The 11,823-nt window shown below is 38.6% G+C and overlaps 1 long non-coding RNA gene across 1 annotated transcript; it reads left to right on the plus strand.

Moving 5' to 3' along the window:
• Positions 1-10,996: 10,996 nt before the first annotated feature.
• LOC109586954 (uncharacterized) lies at positions 10,997-11,500 on the plus strand. The gene is made up of 4 exons (XR_002187319.1): positions 10,997-11,095; positions 11,138-11,207; positions 11,261-11,407; positions 11,472-11,500. It is a non-coding gene; the product is annotated as an uncharacterized LOC109586954 (long non-coding RNA).
• Positions 11,501-11,823: the final 323 nt, after the last annotated feature.

The following is an 11,823-nucleotide window of genomic DNA, read 5'->3' on the forward strand; positions in this document are numbered from 1 at the left end:
ATCTACTGAGACTACTGCCTCCTCCATTGCTCCTACTGTTGGGCCAACTCAGCAAGGCCTTACTAATCTATCTCCTAATGTAAAGAATCATGGGAGTTCAGGTCACCACACTGAAAGGAACACTACTGATAGAGAGGAGAATCTAGTTTTTTTGGATTCGTGAATCTCCTTCAGGCCTTCATTCCAGGAAAGGATGGAACATCACTACAATGCTATATTTGCCAACATAGACCCCATGATAGACTCTTGTCATGGTCACTTGTTTATTCGTGTCTACTCTTGTCTTGGGAAGTATAACACTTCCTTTCAACGTTTTCATCCTATACTGGCAAGGTTAAACTCTCTCTACTATCAAAACTGTCTTCCGTAACATTCTCTACTGGATTTGAAGGGATGGGTTGTAATACCAAATCCATTTTATTCCACAAGCAGCCCCTGCTAATTAATTGAGGTTTAGGCCAACAGGATTAAACAAAGTTAACTAGGGGGCTGAGCAGGGTAGGCTAGTTATAATTTGTACGTCCATCCACATTCTTACAGTCAGTAATCAAAAAACCTACTGCATAGTTGACTGAGCAAAGAGAAGCTGCTTGTCTTAATTAGATGTGACTTGTCAAAAGAGTGGCAACATAATTCAGTACTGCTCAAGGAGTGTCATCCTCTTCTAATGGAATTTGGAATCACAAAGAGTGACAATAAGTTTCTTGGCAATGCTCTCTACAACAATGGTAGTCTACATGGAAAGGCAGGTGTTGATGGGTTCATTGTGTTCAGCCATCACATTTCATCTGCCATCTCCCCTTCTTCTCATGACTCTCCTTCACCTACTCCATGAATTTCCTCCTTATGTACCCAATCCTAATTTGCCCAGGCATAGAAATAGTCCCTCCTCTTCCGATTGATTATCTTTATCATATCTCAATGCCAAAAGTTTGACTTATAAGCGTCAACGTTTCCAATCATATGTTTACTTTTCTCTCCCCTCAAATATAGCAGTTATTAAAACATGGTTTTCTCCATCTTTTTACAACAGAGTTCTTGCACTCCGGTTACTCTGTGTTCCACTCAGATTGTCCCTCTAAGGATGGTGGTACAGCCTTAGCAGTTGCATGGTATATTTCTGCTGCCCTTCTTACTCTCAATCTGAACCTGCTTTCTGGCAATTAAACTTCAAATCCATTCTCCTGTTAGTTTGTGTATTGTTTACATCCCTCCACAATCGTCTCACCTTTTCTACTCTTCCCTTCTATCATACCTATATTCCTTTTTCTTTTCCTCTCTCCCTGTGGTTGTCCTTGGAGATTTCAACTGTCCAGACATAAATTCATCTCTTTTTGTCTTTAATTTTCTCAGCTCTTTTATGTCAGTTGGTTAATGACTGTAATCTTTCCCAGTGTATTACTCCACCTACTGAAATTAAAGGAAATACTTTTGATCTCATTTTAACAAAATCTGAAGAAAACACTTCTAATCTCTCTTAATTTGAGTCTCCTTAAGCCACCTCAAATTATTATATTACTATCTTTTTCTAGTCAGCTGGTTGTGTTACTAAATCTCACTCCACGCCTTTCTCCTCCAGGAATTATGGTGATGCAGATTACAGTGGTAAAAGCTATTTTTTATTTGACTTGGATTTAATCCATGTTGCTCTATTCAAGATGTTGAATTTATCTGGACTAATATAAGTCTGCTATACCAACTTCTACTAATAGGTTTGTCCCTACTCTTACTATTACTTATAGGCACTCTCATCTACCCCGGTGGTTCGATGGCTCTCTACAAGATCTTCAACAAGTAAGAACTATGCAAAGGAAGTGTGTCTCCAGACCTACCCCTGCTAATTTAGAGTCCTTGTCCCAGATAGATGCTTCTTGCAAAAATTTTATGACAGAAGCAGAGTCTAGTTATGTGCCGCAGGGCCTAGTTATATGCTATCTCTAATTCAATTTTATTTTTAATTTCATTTAATAAAGATTTTACAATAATGAAACAAAGAATAATAGTACAAATAAAAATTGGAAAAAAGTGTTGCCAGTAAGCCCTACTGACACCCTAAATAAATAAAAATAAATGCTAAGCAAGTAATAATAATGGTAAAATTGTGAGAGACTGAGATTGTGAATGATTGGGGCATGGAATTAATAAATAATAATAGTAATTTGCTAAATTATAATAAAGATAAAAAATATAGTAGTTGTAAGATACATGTTACTGAATAATAATAATTAGATAATAATAATGATAAAGGTACAAAAAGACACAAACAAACACTAGTTCCAAGGCCGTTGTCCACTTTGCCATTCACGTTGCACTGATGGTAAAGCCATGATAGGACTTTAACTGCTCAGAAGTTGGTAGTAGTCAGTAGGTGAGATGCTGAACCTCACAACAGCCTAAAGCAGGTGTAAGGAGACAACTCAGCCTAGACTATAAGTATAACAAGGTGATGAAGAGCCATCATAGCTCTTGAGACAGTAACTGGAGATGCCTTGAGCCCCACCTCTGCCCAGAACCTCATAACACACAGCCACGTTGATAGGTCTGTGGGAGGATGGTGCAGTGGTGATGAGACAGCTCAGCCTTGACCAGATAAGTGATAGTAATAGAGCCATCCTAGCCCTTTACATGAGTCAATGGAGCTGCCTTGAGCCCATTCTGATAGGTCTGTGGGAGGATGGTCAGAGGCGATGAGACAGCTTACCCTTGACCAGAGAGTGAATAGTAATATTGCCGTTTTAGCCCTTTAGGTAAGTGAGGCAGTAAAAATCATAAACAACAATTGCCGCTCATGCTGGACCAGTTTTAAATTGAAAAGAAGTTGGGGCAGGTGTCCATGTGTGGCAATTAGCAGAAGGGCATAGGAAGTGATAGGAATATGGATCATCAGACTTGAAGTGTTCCAAGAAGTGAGCCCAGAAAAATTCCTTTAGATGTCGTTTGAGAGATGGCAGGGACAAAGATAGGTCAACAGGTGGTAGAGTATTCCAAATTCTTGCCACTCCGTGACAATAGAAATGACAGTTGTATTAGTGGAGGCTTTGACTACTTGTACTTTAGACAGGGAACCTGAGCATGTACAGGTTTGAAAGAACCCAAGATGCTCTTTGATATCATTAAAAAATTTAAGTAACTAAATCGAGAACAGGATATTCTGCAACTCAAAGAAGTACATATGAGGTAGTAGCTTTATTGAGTTAAGCCTACCAAAATAATCTAGAAATAAATCATTCACCATGAATTTAGTGGCACGATGTTGAATCTTCTTTCAATAACAGTAATGTCTTCATTAGCATGGGCCTCCAAACTTGGGAACATTATGACAGTCTAGAATGCACCAGAGTTAAGTACAAAGTTCTCTTAACAGCTGAAGGACATCCTCTAGAGAACACTCTCTTGAGAAGTCTAAGTTGCCTGTATGCCTTACTTAAAATGAACTTGTAGTGACTCGTCCATGACAAATCCTCTGTGAAAAGAACAGCGAGATCACGTCCACAAGTCACCTGGGGAATTACACAGCCATTAAAGACATAGTCGTGATGAGGTACAGAAACGGTGCAGCAAATTTTACAACCATACTCTTCTTTGCCTTGAAGTTTAGGCTAGTGTCTAAACTTCATTGTTGAAGTGCTTGAATGTCTTCCTGTAATTCTCAAGAGCTTGCTGTCAGTTTGGAGACTTTTGGAGACTTTTGTCTCATCAGGAAATAATAGGGCTGTTGAATGGGGCACCTAGGAAAGTAGATCCTTGATATATACAATAAATAACAAGGGACCGAGAATGCTACCCTGTGGGACTCCAGAGCAGACTGGGAGTGGGCTAGATTTATGGCTTCCTACTCTAACACATTCACAACAATCTGATAGATAGGATTTAAAGATATGCCACAGACGGCCTGTAATACCACTTTTTATAGTTGGAGTAGGAGCATGTTGTGGGGTACAGAATCTAAGCCTTTGAATGTCCAGCATGACTGTTTCCAGTTGTTGATGGTGTTTTTTTGCATCAATGATGGTCTCAACATGCAATGGTAACTGTTTCACAGTAGAGCAAATACTCAAAACTAAATAAGAGAAACGTCGAGTCTGTAAGGAAGTCAACTATCATATAGCAGGTTTGTTTCTTGAGGCTAAACTTTTATTCTTCAAAATGGGAGAACGAACAATTAAACAAATGAAACTCTAGATTTAATGGGCATGGTAGCTTATTAACATCTTGAGAACAAATGTTTAACCTCACGAAAGTCATTTTGAGGATGGAAAACAAAAGTTTACCCTCACAAAACCAACCCGCTATACAGTATTTTATTGAACACAAGTTTTCCAAAAACCTTAGAGATAGAGGCAAGCAGGGACATTGGCCTGTAATTAGAAATTAGAGTTTTATCACCTGACTTTTGAAAAGGGATGATTACATGATTATGCCATTCAGAAGGGTTTGTAGCATTCTTGACACAGATCAAATAGATATAGCGGTTCAGTTAAAGCAGTAGCAGCCCCCTAATTGGGGGAATACTGTCAACTCCCATTGCTTTCTTGTTGTTTAATGTATTTAACACTTTGAAATTGTCACGAACAGTGATGTCATTGGAAGACAAAAAGTCTACTGGAGCGAAAACAGGTGTGACATCAGTGGTGAAAGCCGAGTGATAAACTGAGTGAAAGAATTAGGTAAAGAGAGAAGCAATATCCATGGGAGTGTCTGCTACAAAGGAGTCAAGGGACATGACAGAAGGTAACTGAGATAAACCAGGAAGAGACCGAATGTATTGGAATATCCTTGAGTCCTTTCTGGAGGCAATGTCATGTACCAGCTGCCTTCCATAAGCCACATATGCATCATGCATATGTGACTGAAGGAGGCACTCAGCTGAAGAGAGATGTGAGAGATTTTCTGGCGAAGGATTTCTCTTGTATCTCTTCCTAATTGAGTGCACTTTACGTAGCTCGTGACGTATAGCAGGAGTAAACCAATAGGGAGAATTTGATGACTTTACTCATACTAGTGGAGTAAACAATGAAATAGCAGTGAGAATAACTTCTCTTAAAAGAGCCCATGCAAAATTAACTTCACTACAGTCATAAAAAGCATTAAAATTGTAATCCAATGCCAATGTGTTAAGACCTTCAAAATTTGTGTTACTTTCAGCATATGTCCATGAATGTGGCACCTTGCCTGGGTTGGAAAGATCAATAACCAGATCAAAAGAGGGAAGTGGTCCGAAAGGAAGGAAAAATTAGATACATTCTGAATCACATTAGGTGAGGAACAGAACATAGTACTAGATCTAGTGTGTTACCACCAAAGTGTGTTAGAAAATCAACAAGTTGCTCAAGTCCATTAGCAACAATAAAATCACAGAATATTGGAAGTGTTGAAGTACCACCAAAAAGTGGAACAACAAATATCTGGACCATTAGAATTACCCGAAATGGTGACAATGCCCCAGAGATAATAGAGATTCCAAAAATTAAATCAATGTCTCATGGTATTCCACACCAGCCCGAGTGGCTATATCGTAGGACGATTAATTTTCACAAATGCTTATAAGAATTTCCATGGAAACTGTTTTGATAGTTGAGATGGTGATTGACCACGTGTTTATGCAACTACAGTGTTCAGCAGCTAATCAGCTATCTTTAGCAGCTTTTGCGGAGCCATCGAGCTCTCTTATCCCATTACATTTTTGTATGGACCACTACCTTTGAGCTCTTTGACGCTGGTCTGTCGGTCATAATTATAAGCCACACCCAAACCAATAAACATTATGTTTATTGACATGGGTGTGGTTTACAATCATGACCGATGGATCAGCACTGATTTTGCACCAATGAGCTAGAAGGTAGTGGTCTATACAAGAATATAATGGGATAGGAGCTAGATTGCTCCACTAAAGCTGCTACAGATAGCTGATTAGCTGCTGGACACTGTAAATGTATAAACACGTGGTCAATCACCATAGCAACTATCTCAACCTTTTTCATGGAAATTCTTATTAGCATTAGCATTTTAGCAAAAATTAATCATCCAACGGTATGCACTAGACATATATATTATGCTTTAGAAGGAGTTTAGCACAAACAACTTCTAGAGTGGGAGCAGAGGACAAAGGAGACGTTGGTATAGAAGAGTCAACTGCAAGCAACACCCCCCACCTTTAGTAGAGCGGTCACATCTAAAAATGATATGAGACAAGATGATTTTACTATTGCACACTGAGTCATTTAACCAGGTGTCAGTTATGGCAAAAATGCAAATATGGGACAAATAAATGAAAGATAAGAACAGGTATAGCTTGTTCATTATGCGACATGCATTCCAGAGGGACAAAGAAACTCCTTCCTGGGCTAGTCAGGAAGAGGGAGTAGAGGTAGATTGAGAAAACTGTGAAGAGTGACTGGTTGAGGCTGATGAAGAGGAACAGTCTGCATTTAGAGGCAAAGCAGGAGGGGTAGAGTCAGTAGGAGTATTAGTGATGAAAAATCATGAAACTGAGGTGCTAATGTCCTCAGACATTCATTCAAAACAAAGGCATTATCTGCAACATTACCAATAAGAGCATTATCTATTACATTACCATCAAATGAACCACTTATGTCCTGTCTTACGTCTTACTTCTTGACCTCTTATTTTAATAATGTCTCTTGAAACTCCACCGTCAATAAGGCAACACCTCTCCTTCAGTAAGATACCACGGATACGACGTTCATTTAAAGTGAAATCAGGTAGAAGAGAGCATCTTGAGAGGATATTTGATATCTTGACTGTGGAGTTTAGCACCACTAGGAGGGGTCTTGGTTTACGTGAATCAGGTGCATAACGACCTAGCTGTCTCTCTTGTATCAAATGAAGGGGCAGTCACAGCCTCAATATTGGCGTTGATACAGCCAACAAATGGAACACCCTGGGATTACTCACGAACACCCAAAACAATATTGTACCTGCACTTTCTTTTCTAGCATGCACAGGTTGTTTCTAGAATTTTGTTTTGAGTCCATATTGCTGCTGTTGTTGCTAGAGGCATCATGGGGATCAGACTCTCCAGGAGGAGGAAAACGTCTGTGGAGGGACGCCTGTTAGAGTGAATTGTTAAGCCTGTCTATTTCAGCATCGTAAGCCTGACATTGTTAACCACCAGACTCAATAGTGAATAATTGTTTACGAAGAGCCTCTATCTCCAGTTCCACAGCAGCTTATCTGGAAAGGAGCAACTTGACACAGAAGAGAAGACAAAAGGAAAAGAGAGAACAGTAGACTGTGTTATGCGGACACACTTGGAATGAGACCACTTTGAACAGGACTCACACTCGACCATGAGTTCAACGTCCTCAGTTGAAGAACGGACTAAGTGGACTAGCACTGGATTACATGCAGCATGACTAGTAGGAGTTTTAGGAATCTTAGTCTTAGTTCCAGGTTAACCTCCACCATTCTTGGGAGTTGAGGGCCTTCTTCTGATAACTGCAAGGCTCTTTTAGAAGATCCACTTTTTCCACCGTCTTTGTTGGTTGGGTGCTTACAATACATCTCCTAATTAATTAATTGTTTATGAAAAAATCTAATGCCTGTATATATGTTTATATTAGATATATCATTAGCAGTCTGTCACACCTCCTGTTTTCTCTAGGGGTCCTCAGTCTGCCTTTCCCTACGAAGAACAAGCTGACCTATTTAAAATTACTTTTTTCTGTGTTTACTCCCCCTGTTCCTTTCTTTTTTCTCTTTCTAAGCAGGTACATCATGACTGTGGTCTTTATACTATCATTTTCTTCCAATTTAATGTTTTTAAAGCTCTCACTAATTTGGATCCCACTACAGCTATTGGTGCTGATGGTATGGGACCTACAGTTGTCAAGATTGATGTTGCCACTCTTTGTGAACCTCTGTGCCATCTCTTCTATGCTTCAGTTGTTAATTCATGCACCCATCTAAGTGGAAAGTTCACCGTGTGACTCCATTTCACAAGTCAGGTGAAAAATCTATTGTGTCAAATTACAGGCCTTTATCTCTCCTTTGATATGTCTCTTTGGTCCTACAGAAGCTAATTTATGACTACATCACTGACTAAGTTTCACCTTTTATATATATATCTACTAGCCAATTTGGATTCTCTCATGGAGTCTACTCTACAACAGCTTATCTCATGTCCAGAAATTGCAATGGGCTGTGTGGATATTTCTTAATAATTATATTCATAGCATTCAATAATTATATTCATACATAAATAATTTTATTCATTGATTAATAATAATAATATTCATATGCATTACCACGGTAACAAAATTGTGTGTAAATTCAAACAAACTGTCACTGCTCGTTTCTACAAGGAGCTACATCAAAAGGAAGAATTTGTTGAAAAAAATTATCAATGTTTGGTAGTTAGTGGTAATGAAACTGATGTATATGAAGTGGAGAGGTTAATGGACAAGAGAGTTAGGAAGGTATGTATCAGACAGTTTTTTTGAAAGACTGAGACTTAATTTAACTCACAGGGCCATGAAGTGTATTTAGTTCTTTGGAAGGGGCATTCAAAAGAGGAAGCTACTTGGGTGCCAGCTGAAGATATTACTGCCACGGCAATAAGGTAGAGTGATCGTTCGTTAAAGCTATTTTTTTACAATGCTGGACTGACGGTTCATTTATTATCATAACCCAGATCCATGCAGGAGAGTAATGATGGATGATATTAGTACGCTACAATCTTCATTACAATTTAGTTTAAAATCTGGAATCTTCCGTACACGTAAAATGTCAATACCGTTTCATCGTCACACTTTTACCTACCTTTTTAATGACAAAGGAGAAGCTAAGTGTAAGCCTGGAAAGTTATGTCAAAGCTGATTTTCCATCACAGTCCTTTGTACAAAAGGATTGGGTATAAGCGGCCATCCAATGGTGTACCTGTGGGCAGCAACCCCCTCATTGCCTTTGGCAATGGTCAGGTGAGCTTTCAGGGTAGTTACGATTGGGAGGATAATCCCTGAAGGCAACTAAAGGGAGAAGCCAGGCACAAGGGTGTTCCGGCCATTAAAAGAATTATGGTCACTCCTACGTTTGTGACTAAGACGGCATCGCGCCTAGGTGAAGCCGAAGGCTGCGAAACAGGAGTCACTAAATTTGGAAACCGGAGGGATCTATACAAGGAATTAAATGTGTAGATATCGTGGTGCAATTTGTTAAAGCGGGCAGATACCCACCGGTATTGTCTGTAATTTAAAGGAAAAATGTCCGTCTTCGGAACGGAGTATGAGGGCTCAATTCCTCCCATGTAATCATGAGTGTAATATATATAGGGGCGATACTTATATTTGTATTAGGAGTGCTCAGGGTTATATTGAATCGAAACAGCTTTATAATAATGTTAATGTCGATGGCATTGATGTTTTTGGCTGTAGTGCTGTTGATGATATTGATTTCATCGGCATTCGATGAGATGACGGGGATGATATGGGAGATTGCCATCATTACAGTAGTAGCTGCGGACTCTGCCATCGGGCTGTCTATATTGGTTGCTTTCTATGTACTTTGAGGATAGTTTCTTTAATATCTACAATAAGTTTGGAGAAGGTTGCTGTGTAGAATTTCCAATTTATATGTACAGCCACGTATCATACTATCAAAAGTCATTCTACTGTGACAAGACACCCAGAACCAGAGGCTTCAACGAGATTCTTTTTCTGACTATTTTATCAAATCATTTCAGTCATGACTGCATGCCTAGGCCATATTAATTTGATTTACATAATACTGTAACAATAATTCATAATTATTATACTTATATTCATGCTACATAATAATGTGTAATAAAACTAATGGACCACCCTATTAAAATGTGTCTGGCTCGAGGTCTTGCTCAGGCTCGAATTTTATTTTTCTTCTCTTTTCTCTGATACCAAGGTCCCAGTATGTGTCTTTCTTTTCATATTTCCTCTTTGCTCTTTTGCCATGTTGCAGTTCTTCCACTCGACCGTCTGTTAATGAGATTTCTCTGGCAGGATCTTGGTGGTTGCTAGAGAAGAAATGTTTCCTAGCACAGTCATTATTCTTCTCATCTCCTACATGGTGATTTAAGTAGATGTCAGTAGAGAGTCTATGTACCTTGACTGCTAAATCGTTTGATACCAGCATGGCATTTCATTAAATGAGGTATGTGATAGCCCATAACGTGCATGTACTGGGTAACATTTGACTTGCCGTAACCATCATATGGGAACTTTAAGAAGTCCTGTATCCACTGTAGGGCCTGTTTAATGTAAACAGATGATATGATGGTTAAATTGTACTTTGCTGTGTACTGTATGAATTTCATCACCAATTGGATTTGAGATGCCAATCATCTCATAAATGACTTTAAAATCCTGTATCATACTTCCAATATAAGTTATAATAAAAATAATGCTAACCAGCCATTGTTTCATCAACTGCCAAACAAGCTCATTAGGAAATACATTTACCAGTTTTGCTGGCAGTTTGTTTAAGAGCTTTTTACGGTCACTACCACGTAATGATGTCCAATCCAACTCGTCCTTCTTTGTTTTAGACTTCCATACCTGTAATATAAAATTAGTGCTAATCATGTCTGAAATTTAATGGTTTTTTACATGGAACATTATTCCACAGGATCGAATTAAGTTACATATTATGTCGACATATCTGGTGCTATTCTTTGTAGTCATGTCTTTCAAGTCTAGCACCTGACCAATTCCTAATAGATTTCTAATTAATACGTGCGAAATTCTTAACAACAAATGTAACTCATCAATTACAACCTGTAAAAGTTAGTAATATTATAATTATGTACAAATAATTTTATGCTATGTTGGCAACCTGTTCTAGTTCTATTTCAAATAAAGGTTCTCGAAGGATGCCCATAGACTTAGACTTAGCACAGGACTTAATTGAAGCCAGTGACCATTTCATTGATTTCCTTAATGACAAGTGAAAATCCATTCCTTATTGCATCATATTTATCTTATCCCTTTATTACTGCCAGAGTGTGTGTGTGCCTACAGAAATTAAAAAGAATACGGATGATAATGTTTCATACCAGCTGTAGAGGACGACTTGGGGTCAAATAGAGGAAATGAAAACGATAAAGGTAGAAATGAAGATGAACGGTAAAATGATGCTCCTTCACCAGACATTTTTACTTCAATAGGTGACTGTATATGATGCCCACAGTCCAATAATCAAGATAATGACAACTGCAGGTAATTGTGAAATGGAACATACCATCCTTGAGGTAGCTTTTGAATATTAACAGCTGATAAAAGACTTTTTTGGAAACGTTTTACTGTATATGATCGGGAAAGAGACTTTTGGAGCGTGGACAACTTGTTGTAAAAATCATCCGATACGCCATAAGAATCTAAAGGATAGAGAATTTGTTGTACAGATAAAGGTGAATCAGGTGGGTTGCTTGATTGTTGACTAGAGGCTTGAGATGATGATGCCAATTCAATTTCAATTGTTAGAGCAGAGAATGAAGAAGTTGACAAAGAAACTGGTGTTGGCAATGGAGACAGGGAGGTAGATGATGATGGGTGAGTAGGTGAATAGTTAAATATAACTGGATCATAATGCAGCTGCCGTTTCTCAAATGAAATTGATGTTACATCAAGATTGTACGAGCCAGCAAACTGTAGAGCTTCTTTAGCTGACTCCTTCAATGTAGCTAATTTACGTCTCTGCTGGCACTCACAAACTTGATCTAAATCCTTCCCTTCATTGTTTGCAGGTTGGCTATTCCTTAGCTGTACTAATTCTTTCTCTTTTTTGTAATGTAGCTCTGTATGAAGAAAATTGATATTAACACTGACTCTCTAC

Source organism: Amphimedon queenslandica, unplaced genomic scaffold (genome assembly GCF_000090795.2).
Source record: "Amphimedon queenslandica unplaced genomic scaffold, v1.1 AMPQUscaffold_12733, whole genome shotgun sequence".
Taxonomy (NCBI): domain Eukaryota; kingdom Metazoa; phylum Porifera; class Demospongiae; order Haplosclerida; family Niphatidae; genus Amphimedon; species Amphimedon queenslandica.